This window comes from Crinia signifera, chromosome 2 (genome assembly GCF_055691185.1).
Source record: "Crinia signifera chromosome 2, ASM5569118v1, whole genome shotgun sequence".
Classification (NCBI taxonomy): Eukaryota; Metazoa; Chordata; class Amphibia; order Anura; family Myobatrachidae; genus Crinia; species Crinia signifera.
In genome coordinates this window covers 290,076,616-290,088,312 of record NC_139218.1, presented here as the reverse complement: position 1 = coordinate 290,088,312, position 11,697 = coordinate 290,076,616, and the positions used below count along the sequence as shown (strand labels likewise).

At 45.7% G+C, this 11,697-nt stretch overlaps 1 long non-coding RNA gene across 1 annotated transcript; it reads right to left on the bottom strand.

Annotated features, from left to right (window-relative positions):
- Positions 1 to 4,915: 4,915 nt before the first annotated feature.
- On the bottom strand, positions 4,916 to 6,118 carry LOC146059064 (uncharacterized). The gene is made up of 3 exons (XR_014470130.1): positions 5,818 to 6,118; positions 5,437 to 5,517; positions 4,916 to 5,060 (listed from the first exon to the last, which is right to left on the bottom strand). It is a non-coding gene; the product is annotated as an uncharacterized LOC146059064 (long non-coding RNA).
- Positions 6,119 to 11,697: the final 5,579 nt, after the last annotated feature.

The window sequence follows — 11,697 nt, the reverse complement described above, 5'->3', positions numbered from 1 at the left end:
CTGTAATCTACTGGACATTATTGTGCTACTGTAAAACTGCTTTACTGGATAGTGGAACACAATTTCATGTGTAATTATTTTATTGTAGACAAACAACAATGAATGTATCAAGTGCAACATTCTATGGAAAACGCAGTGCACGTTCCAACAAGAGACAATTGGCCTTGGCTGCAATGGTTCCACAGTGTGCACCCAAAAAGGCAAAGAAGACTACTGCCAAAAAAGAGAACATTCCAGTCACAGTAAAGCCAAGGAAAAATGCCAAGGCAAAGAATGGTGTTTTAGAGCAGATTGTAGGTAACGATAACAATGTCCCTTTCTCTATTACAGATATTGAAGCTGGTCCTTCATACAAGGAGACTGTGTTGGCTAAAGATGTACCTGTACCAGTGGTCAGCATTGATCAAACACTGGTACAGGCAGTAAGTATTGATCCAAATGAGGAGTTTGTTGTTTTGGATTTTGTTTCGACCCCAGGTCTAGAAGGACATTCTTCACCAAGAAGAAAGCTGGATTTTGGAAATCTTTCAGGAACAAAAGAATTGATGGACAACCTGCAAGACGACCATGGTGCACAGGAGCTTCAAGAAAAGGTACATCGGCTGGAGATCGAAAATGCTGTATTAAAAGATACATTGAAGAACACCGTTGAATCAATGAAGGAGGTCCTCATTGAATCAGTGAAAGAAGACCTCATCAAATCGGTAAGTAATACCATCATGACATCAGTCAATACCCTCATCGAATCAGCGACTCACACCATCACAACATCAGTGAATGACCGGATCATCTGCGCAATGGAAGACATCATCGTTAACACAGTGAAAAAAGCAACACCACAAACCCATGAAGTAGCTGTGCAGATGTGTCGAATTGAAGATGGACCTGGCAGAATAGATGCACTCTGCGAATTGGATGAACCGGGTGAAGTGAATTCATTTGGCGAACTGGGTGCACTCGGTGGATTGGATGGCCCGGGCGAAGTGTCTACATTCAGCGAACTGGGTGCACTCTGTGAAGTGGATTTTGGCGGCGAAGTGAATGCACCCAGTGAAGTGGACACCACAATAGTCGTGAATAGACACGTAGAACTGCCTTCTACAGCACACCAAGTGCTGGACTTTGGTGAAGTGACTCTGCAGCTTCCTCGAGCACCCACTCAGTGCAGCACCCCTGCAGAGCCAGACAACGAGACAGACTGTGGACCTGTTCTGCCCAATATTCCACTGTGCGACATCACAGATGCAACGGACGACCTGCTTTATGGAAAGGCACATGAACAACTGAACAGATATGCACAATTTATTTTTCAAGAACATGTGCCACATGACCTTTATTTGTCATGGGCAAACCATGTGAATTACAATGGGAAGAATGGGAAATCTGCACTGCCAAAAAATGTAAGAAAAGACATCATGAGAAGATGTGGCAAACGGATTGTACTTCAGAAGCACCATAGAACTTCCATCATCAATACCATCAACGGACTACTACGAATGAAGAGGAGAACAGCATGGAGACGCCTCGATCATGTAAGGCAACCGTTACCACCGTTGCCAACAGTTTGCCCTCCCTTGTGCACAACTCGGTGATGAAGCAGTGGTGTTACTGTACTGTACTTTTAACCGAATACTGAATTTTCCGTGAGTTTGTCTCAGTTCCTTCAAAAGTAAACCTACAGTAAAACAAAACATACTGTACAGTACAAATATACATTACTACTGTATACAGGAATAACAACAAAACATGATATCATTAAAAAAAAATAATAAAAAAAAAAAATAATAATAATAATAATAATAATAAAAAAGTTGCAAAGTGTTTCTCTTCACCGGTCAGTTTTCCGAGTGTGTGTGCTGCTGTTCCTACACCCCACCCCAAAGACAGTACTGTAAATCTAAAAAAAAAAATTACCCAAAACAAAAATTAATAATAATAATAAAAAAATAAAAAAAAATACCTGTACAAAATTCCAAAAAGCAAAAAAAAAGTTGTGTGTTTTGCTAACATGGTTTTTCTTGTTCTGTGTCGTGGTTACCTTTTTCCCCACTGCATCCAATATTTTCCTTCAGCAGGCTTACTGTACAGTACCTCTGTGTGTGTCAGTGTTCCAAAGTAATGGTAACCCCCTCCATCCCTCCAGAAAAAGGAAAAAAAAACCCCAAAAAAATACAAAATTCCAAAAAGCAAAAAAAATAGTTGTGTGTTTTGTTATCATGGTTTTCATCGTTCTGTGTCGTGGTTACCTTTTTCCCCACTGCGTCTGATATTTTCCTTCAGCAGGCTTACTGTACAGTACCTCTGTGTGTGTAAGTGTTCCAAAGTAATGGTAACCCCCTCCATCCCTCCAAAAAAAGGAAAAAAAAACCCCAAAAAAATACAAAATTCCAAAAAGCAAAAAAAATAGTTGTGTGTTTTGTTATCATGGTTTTCATCGTTCTGTGTCGTGGTTACCTTTTTCCCCACTGCGTCTGATATTTTCCTTCAGCAGGCTTACTGTATAGTACCTCGGTGTGTGTCAGTGTTCCAAAGTAATGGTAACCCCCTCCATCCCTCCAAAAAAGGGAAAAAAACCAAAAAAATACAAAATTCCAAAAAGCAAAAAAAAAGTTGTGTGTTTTGTTAACATGGTTTTTCTTGTTCTGTGTCGTGGTTACCTTTTTCCCCACTGCATCCAATATTTTCCTTCAGCAGGCTTACCTCGGTGTGTGTCAGTGTTCCAAAGTAATGGTAACCCCCTCCATCCCTCCAAAAAAGGGAAAAAAAACCCCAAAAAATACAAAATTCCAAAAAGCAAAAAAAAAGTTGTGTGTTTTGTTAACATGGTTTTTCTTGTTCTGTGTCGTGGTTACCTTTTTCCCCACTGCATCCAATATTTTCCTTCAGCAGGCTTACTGTACAGTACCTGTGTGTGTCAGTGTTCCAAAGTAATGGTAACCCCCTCCATCCCTCCAAAAAAAGGAAAAAAAAAAACAAAAAAAATACAAAATTCCAAAAAGCAAAAAAAAAGTTGTGTGTTTTGTTATCATGGTTTTCATCGTTCTGTGTCGTGGTTACCTTTTTCCCCACTGCGTCCGATATTTTCCTTCAGCAGGCTTACTGTATAGTACCTCGGTGTGTGTCAGTGTTCCAAAGTAATGGTAACCCCCTCCATCCCTCCAAAAAAGGGAAAAAAAACCAAAAAAATACAAAATTCCAAAAAGCAAAAAAAAAGTTGTGTGTTTTGTTAACATGGTTTTTCTTGTTCTGTGTCGTGGTTACCTTTTTCCCCACTGCATCCAATATTTTCCTTCAGCAGGCTTACCTCGGTGTGTGTCAGTGTTCCAAAGTAATGGTAACCCCCTCCATCCCTCCAAAAAAGGGAAAAAAAACCCAAAAAATACAAAATTCCAAAAAGCAAAAAAAAAAAGTTGTGTGTTTTGTTAACATGGTTTTTCTTGTTCTGTGTCGTGGTTACCTTTTTCCCCACTGCATCCAATATTTTCCTTCAGCAGGCTTACTGTTCAGTACCTCTGTGTGTGTCAGTGTTCCAAAGTAATGGTAACCCCCTCCATCCCTCCAACCCAAAAAAATAAAAAATTCCAAAAAAAAAAATTTGTGTCTTCCTCACCTTGTAACCTTTTCCCCACTGATTGGACTACTGTACTGTACAGTATATCCCTTGTCGCACATGTGCTGTCAATAAAGAGACAATACTACAGTAGTGAACATACAGTAAACCCTTTTATGTACAGCATACTGTAAATTAAAAATAAAAAATTACAGCTGTTGGAAGGTCACCGTAAAAGCATGGTCCACGAGCTGGTGCATGATGGCTTCTATGTTGGCCATGGTGCGATGGAAGTTTTCTGTTGGGGAATAAAAAGGATACTGTAGTATTACTGTACGATACAGTAAGCAAAAAACTACTGTACTTTAAGAAACATACAGTACAGTACTGTACTGTAACTACAGTACAGTATAGAAACATACTGTAGGGGAAAAAGGGACCTTTTCATTTCCCTACTATCCAATTACAGTACACATGGAGTTGGATATACTGTACTGTAAACCCGAAGCGTGGCGAGCACACGCGGATTCGTTAAAAAGTACAGTATTCCACGCTCTATCGTGGGGCGCCACGCTTCGGGCTTGGCCAGGTTTACAGTACAGTACATATATCCAACTCCGTGCGTAGTTCGATAGTAGGGAAATGAACAGGTCCCTTTTTTCCGATAAAATTCTACGTACTGTATGTTAAAATGGACTCAGTCCATTTTAACATTGCATCCTATGTAAAAATAGGGACGATCGCGTTGGTTGCATCACATGCGATTTTTTCGGATGTGATGTGATCGACGAGATTATCGTGTCTGCCCAAATTTAAGGTCACTAAAATCTAGAGGTCACAAAAATCAGCATTCCAGTTACTACTGTACCTACAGTACAGTGCAATATGATTTACCTCTGGATACTGGGTCCTCGGGGAGAGGATGGCTGTTTGCCACAGATCTGCAGACAAACCGAATCATCCTATGGAAAAGTGGCCAGAGAAGCCGCAGCCTCTCACGGTTGTCTGTGAAAATGCAAAGTACAGTACAGTGAAAAACTGTAGGTTTGTTTGCAGAGGTCACGCTGCGCAGAGCCAAGGACGCCGCCCCCGCCCCCCGCAGGACGCCGGACATCCCTCCCGACGCCCACCGCTCACCGCCACAGCCCGCCCGCCCCCCCCGACAGGCTCCCCGGCCGCACCGCAATGTACAGTACAGTAAGTACAGTAGATATGCGGGGCGGCCGGGGAGTTTTTTTTTTTTTTTAATGGGGAGCGAATCATGGGATTGAAAAAATGCCCCGGGATTGGCCACCCTAGTCGCCATGCTGGGAGGAGAGGGGAAGTCGTATGGACAGTATAATCCATGTACAGTAGCCCCTTTTTCAGTGACTCCATGCTGTCTCTGTCCCAGATGAAATCAGAGTAATGTACAGTACTGTACAGTACTTACCAGCTGCCACTGGCCTGGGGTGGGATGGTTCGGTTGGTCTGCGGGGGCGGGGGCGGAGGGTCATGTGTATGGGTGGGACTGCAGAAAAGAACAGAAAAAGAGGTTAGTTTGCAACATATTGTAATTTACTGTACAGTGTTATGGTCACCAAAATCTATTTTGGCTGAGGCATTCAGATGTGCCACATGGTTGGACCCCAGATACAGTACAGTAGGTACCGTATAAGGTACACACAATGACATGGACCCTTTTTCCCATACAATTCTACTGTATGTTGAATCGTATGGAAAATCGCATCGCATACAATTTGGGCGCATGTGATGCGATAATCACATTGAATCGGATTGTACTGTATGCCTTAAATTAAGGCATACAGTACAATCGTACAATAATATCGGGCGTGCAGATACAGCATTACACCAGTACTGTACAGTACCTACAATACTGTACTTACCGACCGCGCTTGGACTAGGCTCCGGCAGGGTGGCGGCGAGGGTGGCCCTCTCCTCGAGGTGGGGGGGGAAGCTTTCAGATGCTGCAAATGTACAAAAAAGACGAAATAAAGACACTGTACAGTATAATCTCAAGCAGGGGTGTTTTTCAACAGGCTCCAGCAGGAACTGATGCCGGGGAGTTTTTTTTTTTTTTTAATGGGGAGCGAATCATGGGATTGAAAAAATGCCCCGGGATTGGCCACCCTAGTCGCCATGCTGGGAGGAGAGGGGAAGTCGTATGGACAGTATAATCCATGTACAGTAGCCCCTTTTTCAGTGACTCCATGCTGTCTCTGTCCCAGATGAAATCAGAGTAATGTACAGTACTGTACAGTACTTACCAGCTGCCACTGGCCTGGGGTGGGATGGTTCGGTTGGTCTGCGGGGGCGGGGGCGGAGGGTCATGTGTATGGGTGGGACTGCAGAAAAGAACAGAAAAAGAGGTTAGTTTGCAACATATTGTAATTTACTGTACAGTGTTATGGTCACCAAAATCTATTTTGGCTGAGGCATCCAGATGTGCCACATGGTTGGACCCCAGATACAGTACAGTAGGTACCGTATAAGGTACACACAATGACATGGACCCTTTTTCCCATACAATTCTACTGTATGTTGAATCGTATGGAAAATCGCATCGCATACAATTTGGGCGCATGTGATGCGATAATCACATTGAATCGGATTGTACTGTATGCCTTAAATTAAGGCATACAGTACAATCGTACAATAATATCGGGCGTGCAGATACAGCATTACACCAGTACTGTACAGTACCTACTGTACAATACTGTACTTACCGACCGCGCTTGGACTAAGCTCCGGCAGGGTGGCGGCGAGGGTGGCCCTCTCCTCGAGGTGGGGGGGGAAGCTTTCAGATGCTGCAAATGTACAAAAAAGACGAAATAAAGACACTGTACAGTATAATCTCAAGCAGGGGTGTTTTTCAACAGGCTCCAGCAGGAACTGATGCCCTTTTCTGCCTCCTACAGTAGATGGACAAACCCATGTGCACTGCAGGGGAGGCAGTGCAAAATGACACACCCAAATCTAACTGCACAAGTACTGTATAGTAACACTGCCTCACCAGGGGCCAGATTCTATAAGCTTTAAAAGTGATAAGTTTCACAGTGATAAACAGCCAGCCAATCAGCTCCTACCTGCCATGTCACAGACTGTGTTTGAAAAATAACAGGCAGGAGCTGATTGGCTGGCTGTTTATCACTGTGAAACTTATCTCTTTTGAAGCTTATAGAATCTGGCCCCTGATGAGCACATGGGTTTGTCCATCTACAGTAAGAAGGATTTTGCCAGAGAGTGAAGCAGGTGTTACACAGTACACATGTCGGTCCCACAGATACTGTACTGTACTATACAGTATTTTCCGTTGCACAAGGTGGACCCACAGTTACAGTACTGTGCAGTACAGTATATGGCACACATGTGGGCACCACAAGTACTGTACTGTACTTTGCTGTACAGCAGGGGCGGACAAACCGGTCCTCAAGATCTACCAACGGTCCAGGTTTTCCATATCACCAAGCTGGAGCACAGCTGCAGTCATTACTACAGTACAGTAACTGTCACATTTTCAAACCTGCTGCATTCATTCCTACTATACAGATCCACGGGTTGCCTGAAAAACATGAACTGTTGGTACTGTAGATCTTGAGGAAAGGTTTGGCCACCCCTGCTGTACAGTATGTACAGTACTGTACAGTATTAGAGGGTTCACATGGTGGGCCCACAGATGTGATTAAGTACACATGTTGGGCCCACAATTACTGTAATATCCGGTACATGCGGTGTGCTGTTGTACAGTACAATACTGTACTTACCATCTGCACTGGGCAACTCCTGCTCCTCCTCCTCCTCACTGGTATCAATCACCAGGCGTCCTGTGTGTAAAAGATGGAGTACGTATCAAGTATCGTCATACAGTATACAGTTAAATAATAGTAGAAAATAGTGACCATAACAATGATTACCACTATCAGAGCTGTCTGGGCTCAGAGACTCCTCCTCCAGCTGGGTGGGGGCAGAGGTGGCCCTCTCCTCCTGGGTGGCGGCAGGGAGGCTTTCTGGAGCTGCAAATGTCAAAAAAAAAAAGGACAAAATAAAGAGGCTGTATCGTGCAAGCAGGGGTATTTTTGAACAGGCTCCAGCAGGAACTGATGCCCTTACTCTGCTTCACTCTCTGACAAAATCCTCCCCACAGTAGATGGACAAACCCATGTGCACAGCAGGCGAGGCAGTGCAAAATGACACACCCAAATCTACTGTACAGTACATACTGTAATTCTCTCTGCGCAAGTCCAGTAACACCTGCCTCACCTGCAGTGCACATGGGTTTGTCCATCCAAGAAGGATTTTGTCAGAGAGTGAAGAAGAACAAGGGCCTCAGTACATGCTGGAGCCTGTTCAAAAATACTTTTCCGGTACAGATGGTGAGAGCCCTGGTGTTATACTGTACAATACTTACCAACCGCGCTCAGAGACTCCTCCTCCAGCTGGGTGGGGGCAGAGGTGGCCCTCTCCTCCTGGGTGGCGGCAGGGAGGCTTTCTGGAGCTGCAAATGTCAAAAAAAAAAGGACAAAATAAAGAGGCTGTATCGTGCAAGCAGGGGTATTTTTGAACAGGCTCCAGCAGGAACTGATGCCCTTACTCTGCTTCACTCTCTGACAAAATCCTCCCCACAGTAGATGGACAAACCCATGTGCACAGCAGGCGAGGCAGTGCAAAATGACACACCCAAATCTACTGTACAGTACATACTGTAATTCTCTCTGCGCAAGTCCAGTAACACCTGCCTCACCTGCAGTGCACATGGGTTTGTCCATCCAAGAAGGATTTTGTCAGAGAGTGAAGAAGAACAAGGGCCTCAGTACATGCTGGAGCCTGTTCAAAAATACTTTTCCGGTACAGATGGTGAGAGCCCTGGTGTTATACTGTACAATACTTACCAACCGCGCTCAGAGACTCCTCCTCCAGCTGGGTGGGGGCAGAGGTGGCCCTCTCCTCCTGGGTGGCGGCAGGGAGGCTTTCTGGAGCTGCAAATGTCAAAAAAAAAAAGGACAAAATAAAGAGGCTGTATCGTGCAAGCAGGGGTATTTTTGAACAGGCTCCAGCAGGAACTGATGCCCTTACTCTGCTTCACTCTCTGACAAAATCCTCCCCACAGTAGATGGACAAACCCATGTGCACAGCAGGCGAGGCAGTGCAAAATGACACACCCAAATCTACTGTACAGTACATACTGTAATTCTCTCTGCGCAAGTCCAGTAACACCTGCCTCACCTGCAGTGCACATGGGTTTGTCCATCCAAGAAGGATTTTGTCAGAGAGTGAAGAAGAACAAGGGCCTCAGTACATGCTGGAGCCTGTTCAAAAATACTTTTCCGGTACAGATGGTGAGAGCCCTGGTGTTATACTGTACAATACTTACCAACCGCGCTCAGAGACTCCTCCTCCAGCTGGGTGGGGGCAGAGGTGGCCCTCTCCTCCTGGGTGGCGGCAGGGAGGCCTTCTGGAGCTGCAAATGTCAAAAAAAAAAAGGACAAAATAAAGAGGCTGTATCGTGCAAGCAGGGGTATTTTTGAACAGGCTCCAGCAGGAACTGATGCCCTTACTCTGCTTCACTCTCTGACAAAATCCTCCCCACAGTAGATGGACAAACCCATGTGCACAGCAGGCGAGGCAGTGCAAAATGACACACCCAAATCTACTGTACAGTACATACTGTAATTCTCTCTGCGCAAGTCCAGTAACACCTGCCTCACCTGCAGTGCACATGGGTTTGTCCATCCAAGAAGGATTTTGTCAGAGAGTGAAGAAGAACAAGGGCCTCAGTACATGCTGGAGCCTGTTCAAAAATACTTTTCCGGTACAGATGGTGAGAGCCCTGGTGTTATACTGTACAATACTTACCAACCGCGCTCAGAGACTCCTCCTCCAGCTGGGTGGGGGCAGAGGTGGCCCTCTCCTCCTGGGTGGCGGCAGGGAGGCCTTCTGGAGCTGCAAATGTCAAAAAAAAAAGGACAAAATAAAGAGGCTGTATCGTGCAAGCAGGAGTATTTTTGAACAGGCTCCAGCAGGAACTGATGCCCTTACTCTGCTTCACTCTCTGACAAAGTCCTCCCCACAGTAGATGGACAAACCCATGTGCACAGCAGGCGAGGCAGTGCAAAATGACACACCCAAATCTACTGTACAGTACATACTGTAATTCTCTCTGCGCAAGTCCAGTAACACCTGCCTCACCTGCAGTGCACATGGGTTTGTCCATCCAAGAAGGATTTTGTCAGAGAGTGAAGAAGAACAAGGGCCTCAGTACATGCTGGAGCCTGTTCAAAAATACTTTTCCGGTACAGATGGTGAGAGCCCTGGTGTTATACTGTACAATACTTACCAACCGCGCTCAGAGACTCCTCCTCCAGCTGGGTGGGGGCAGAGGTGGCCCTCTCCTCCTGGGTGGCGGCAGGGAGGCCTTCTGGAGCTGCAAATGTCAAAAAAAAAAAGGACAAAATAAAGAGGCTGTATCGTGCAAGCAGGGGTATTTTTGAACAGGCTCCAGCAGGAACTGATGCCCTTACTCTGCTTCACTCTCTGACAAAATCCTCCCCACAGTAGATGGACAAACCCATGTGCACAGCAGGCGAGGCAGTGCAAAATGACACACCCAAATCTACTGTACAGTACATACTGTAATTCTCTCTGCGCAAGTCCAGTAACACCTGCCTCACCTGCAGTGCACATGGGTTTGTCCATCCAAGAAGGATTTTGTCAGAGAGTGAAGAAGAACAAGGGCCTCAGTACATGCTGGAGCCTGTTCAAAAATACTTTTCCGGTACAGATGGTGAGAGCCCTGGTGTTATACTGTACAATACTTACCAACCGCGCTCAGAGACTCCTCCTCCAGCTGGGTGGGGGCAGAGGTGGCCCTCTCCTCCTGGGTGGCGGCAGGGAGGCCTTCTGGAGCTGCAAATGTCAAAAAAAAAAAGGACAAAATAAAGAGGCTGTATCGTGCAAGCAGGGGTATTTTTGAACAGGCTCCAGCAGGAACTGATGCCCTTACTCTGCTTCACTCTCTGACAAAATCCTCCCCACAGTAGATGGACAAACCCATGTGCACAGCAGGCGAGGCAGTGCAAAATGACACACCCAAATCTACTGTACAGTACATACTGTAATTCTCTCTGCGCAAGTCCAGTAACACCTGCCTCACCTGCAGTGCACATGGGTTTGTCCATCCAAGAAGGATTTTGTCAGAGAGTGAAGAAGAACAAGGGCCTCAGTACATGCTGGAGCCTGTTCAAAAATACTTTTCCGGTACAGATGGTGAGAGCCCTGGTGTTATACTGTACAATACTTACCAACCGCGCTCAGAGACTCCTCCTCCAGCTGGGTGGGGGCAGAGGTGGCCCTCTCCTCCTGGGTGGCGGCAGGGAGGCTTTCTGGAGCTGCAAATGTCAAAAAAAAAAAGGACAAAATAAAGAGGCTGTATCGTGCAAGCAGGGGTATTTTTGAACAGGCTCCAGCAGGAACTGATGCCCTTACTCTGCTTCACTCTCTGACAAAATCCTCCCCACAGTAGATGGACAAACCCATGTGCACAGCAGGCGAGGCAGTGCAAAATGACACACCCAAATCTACTGTACAGTACATACTGTAATTCTCTCTGCGCAAGTCCAGTAACACCTGCCTCACCTGCAGTGCACATGGGTTTGTCCATCCAAGAAGGATTTTGTCAGAGAGTGAAGAAGAACAAGGGCCTCAGTACATGCTGGAGCCTGTTCAAAAATACTTTTCCGGTACAGATGGTGAGAGCCCTGGTGTTATACTGTACAATACTTACCAACCGCGCTCAGAGACTCCTCCTCCAGCTGGGTGGGGGCAGAGGTGGCCCTCTCCTCCTGGGTGGCGGCAGGGAGGCCTTCTGGAGCTGCAAATGTCAAAAAAAAAAAGGACAAAATAAAGAGGCTGTATCGTGCAAGCAGGGGTATTTTTGAACAGGCTCCAGCAGGAACTGATGCCCTTACTCTGCTTCACTCTCTGACAAAATCCTCCCCACAGTAGATGGACAAACCCATGTGCACAGCAGGCGAGGCAGTGCAAAATGACACACCCAAATCTACTGTACAGTACATACTGTAATTCTCTCTGCGCAAGTCCAGTAACACCTGCCTCACCTGCAGTGCACATGGGTTTGTCCATCCAAGAAG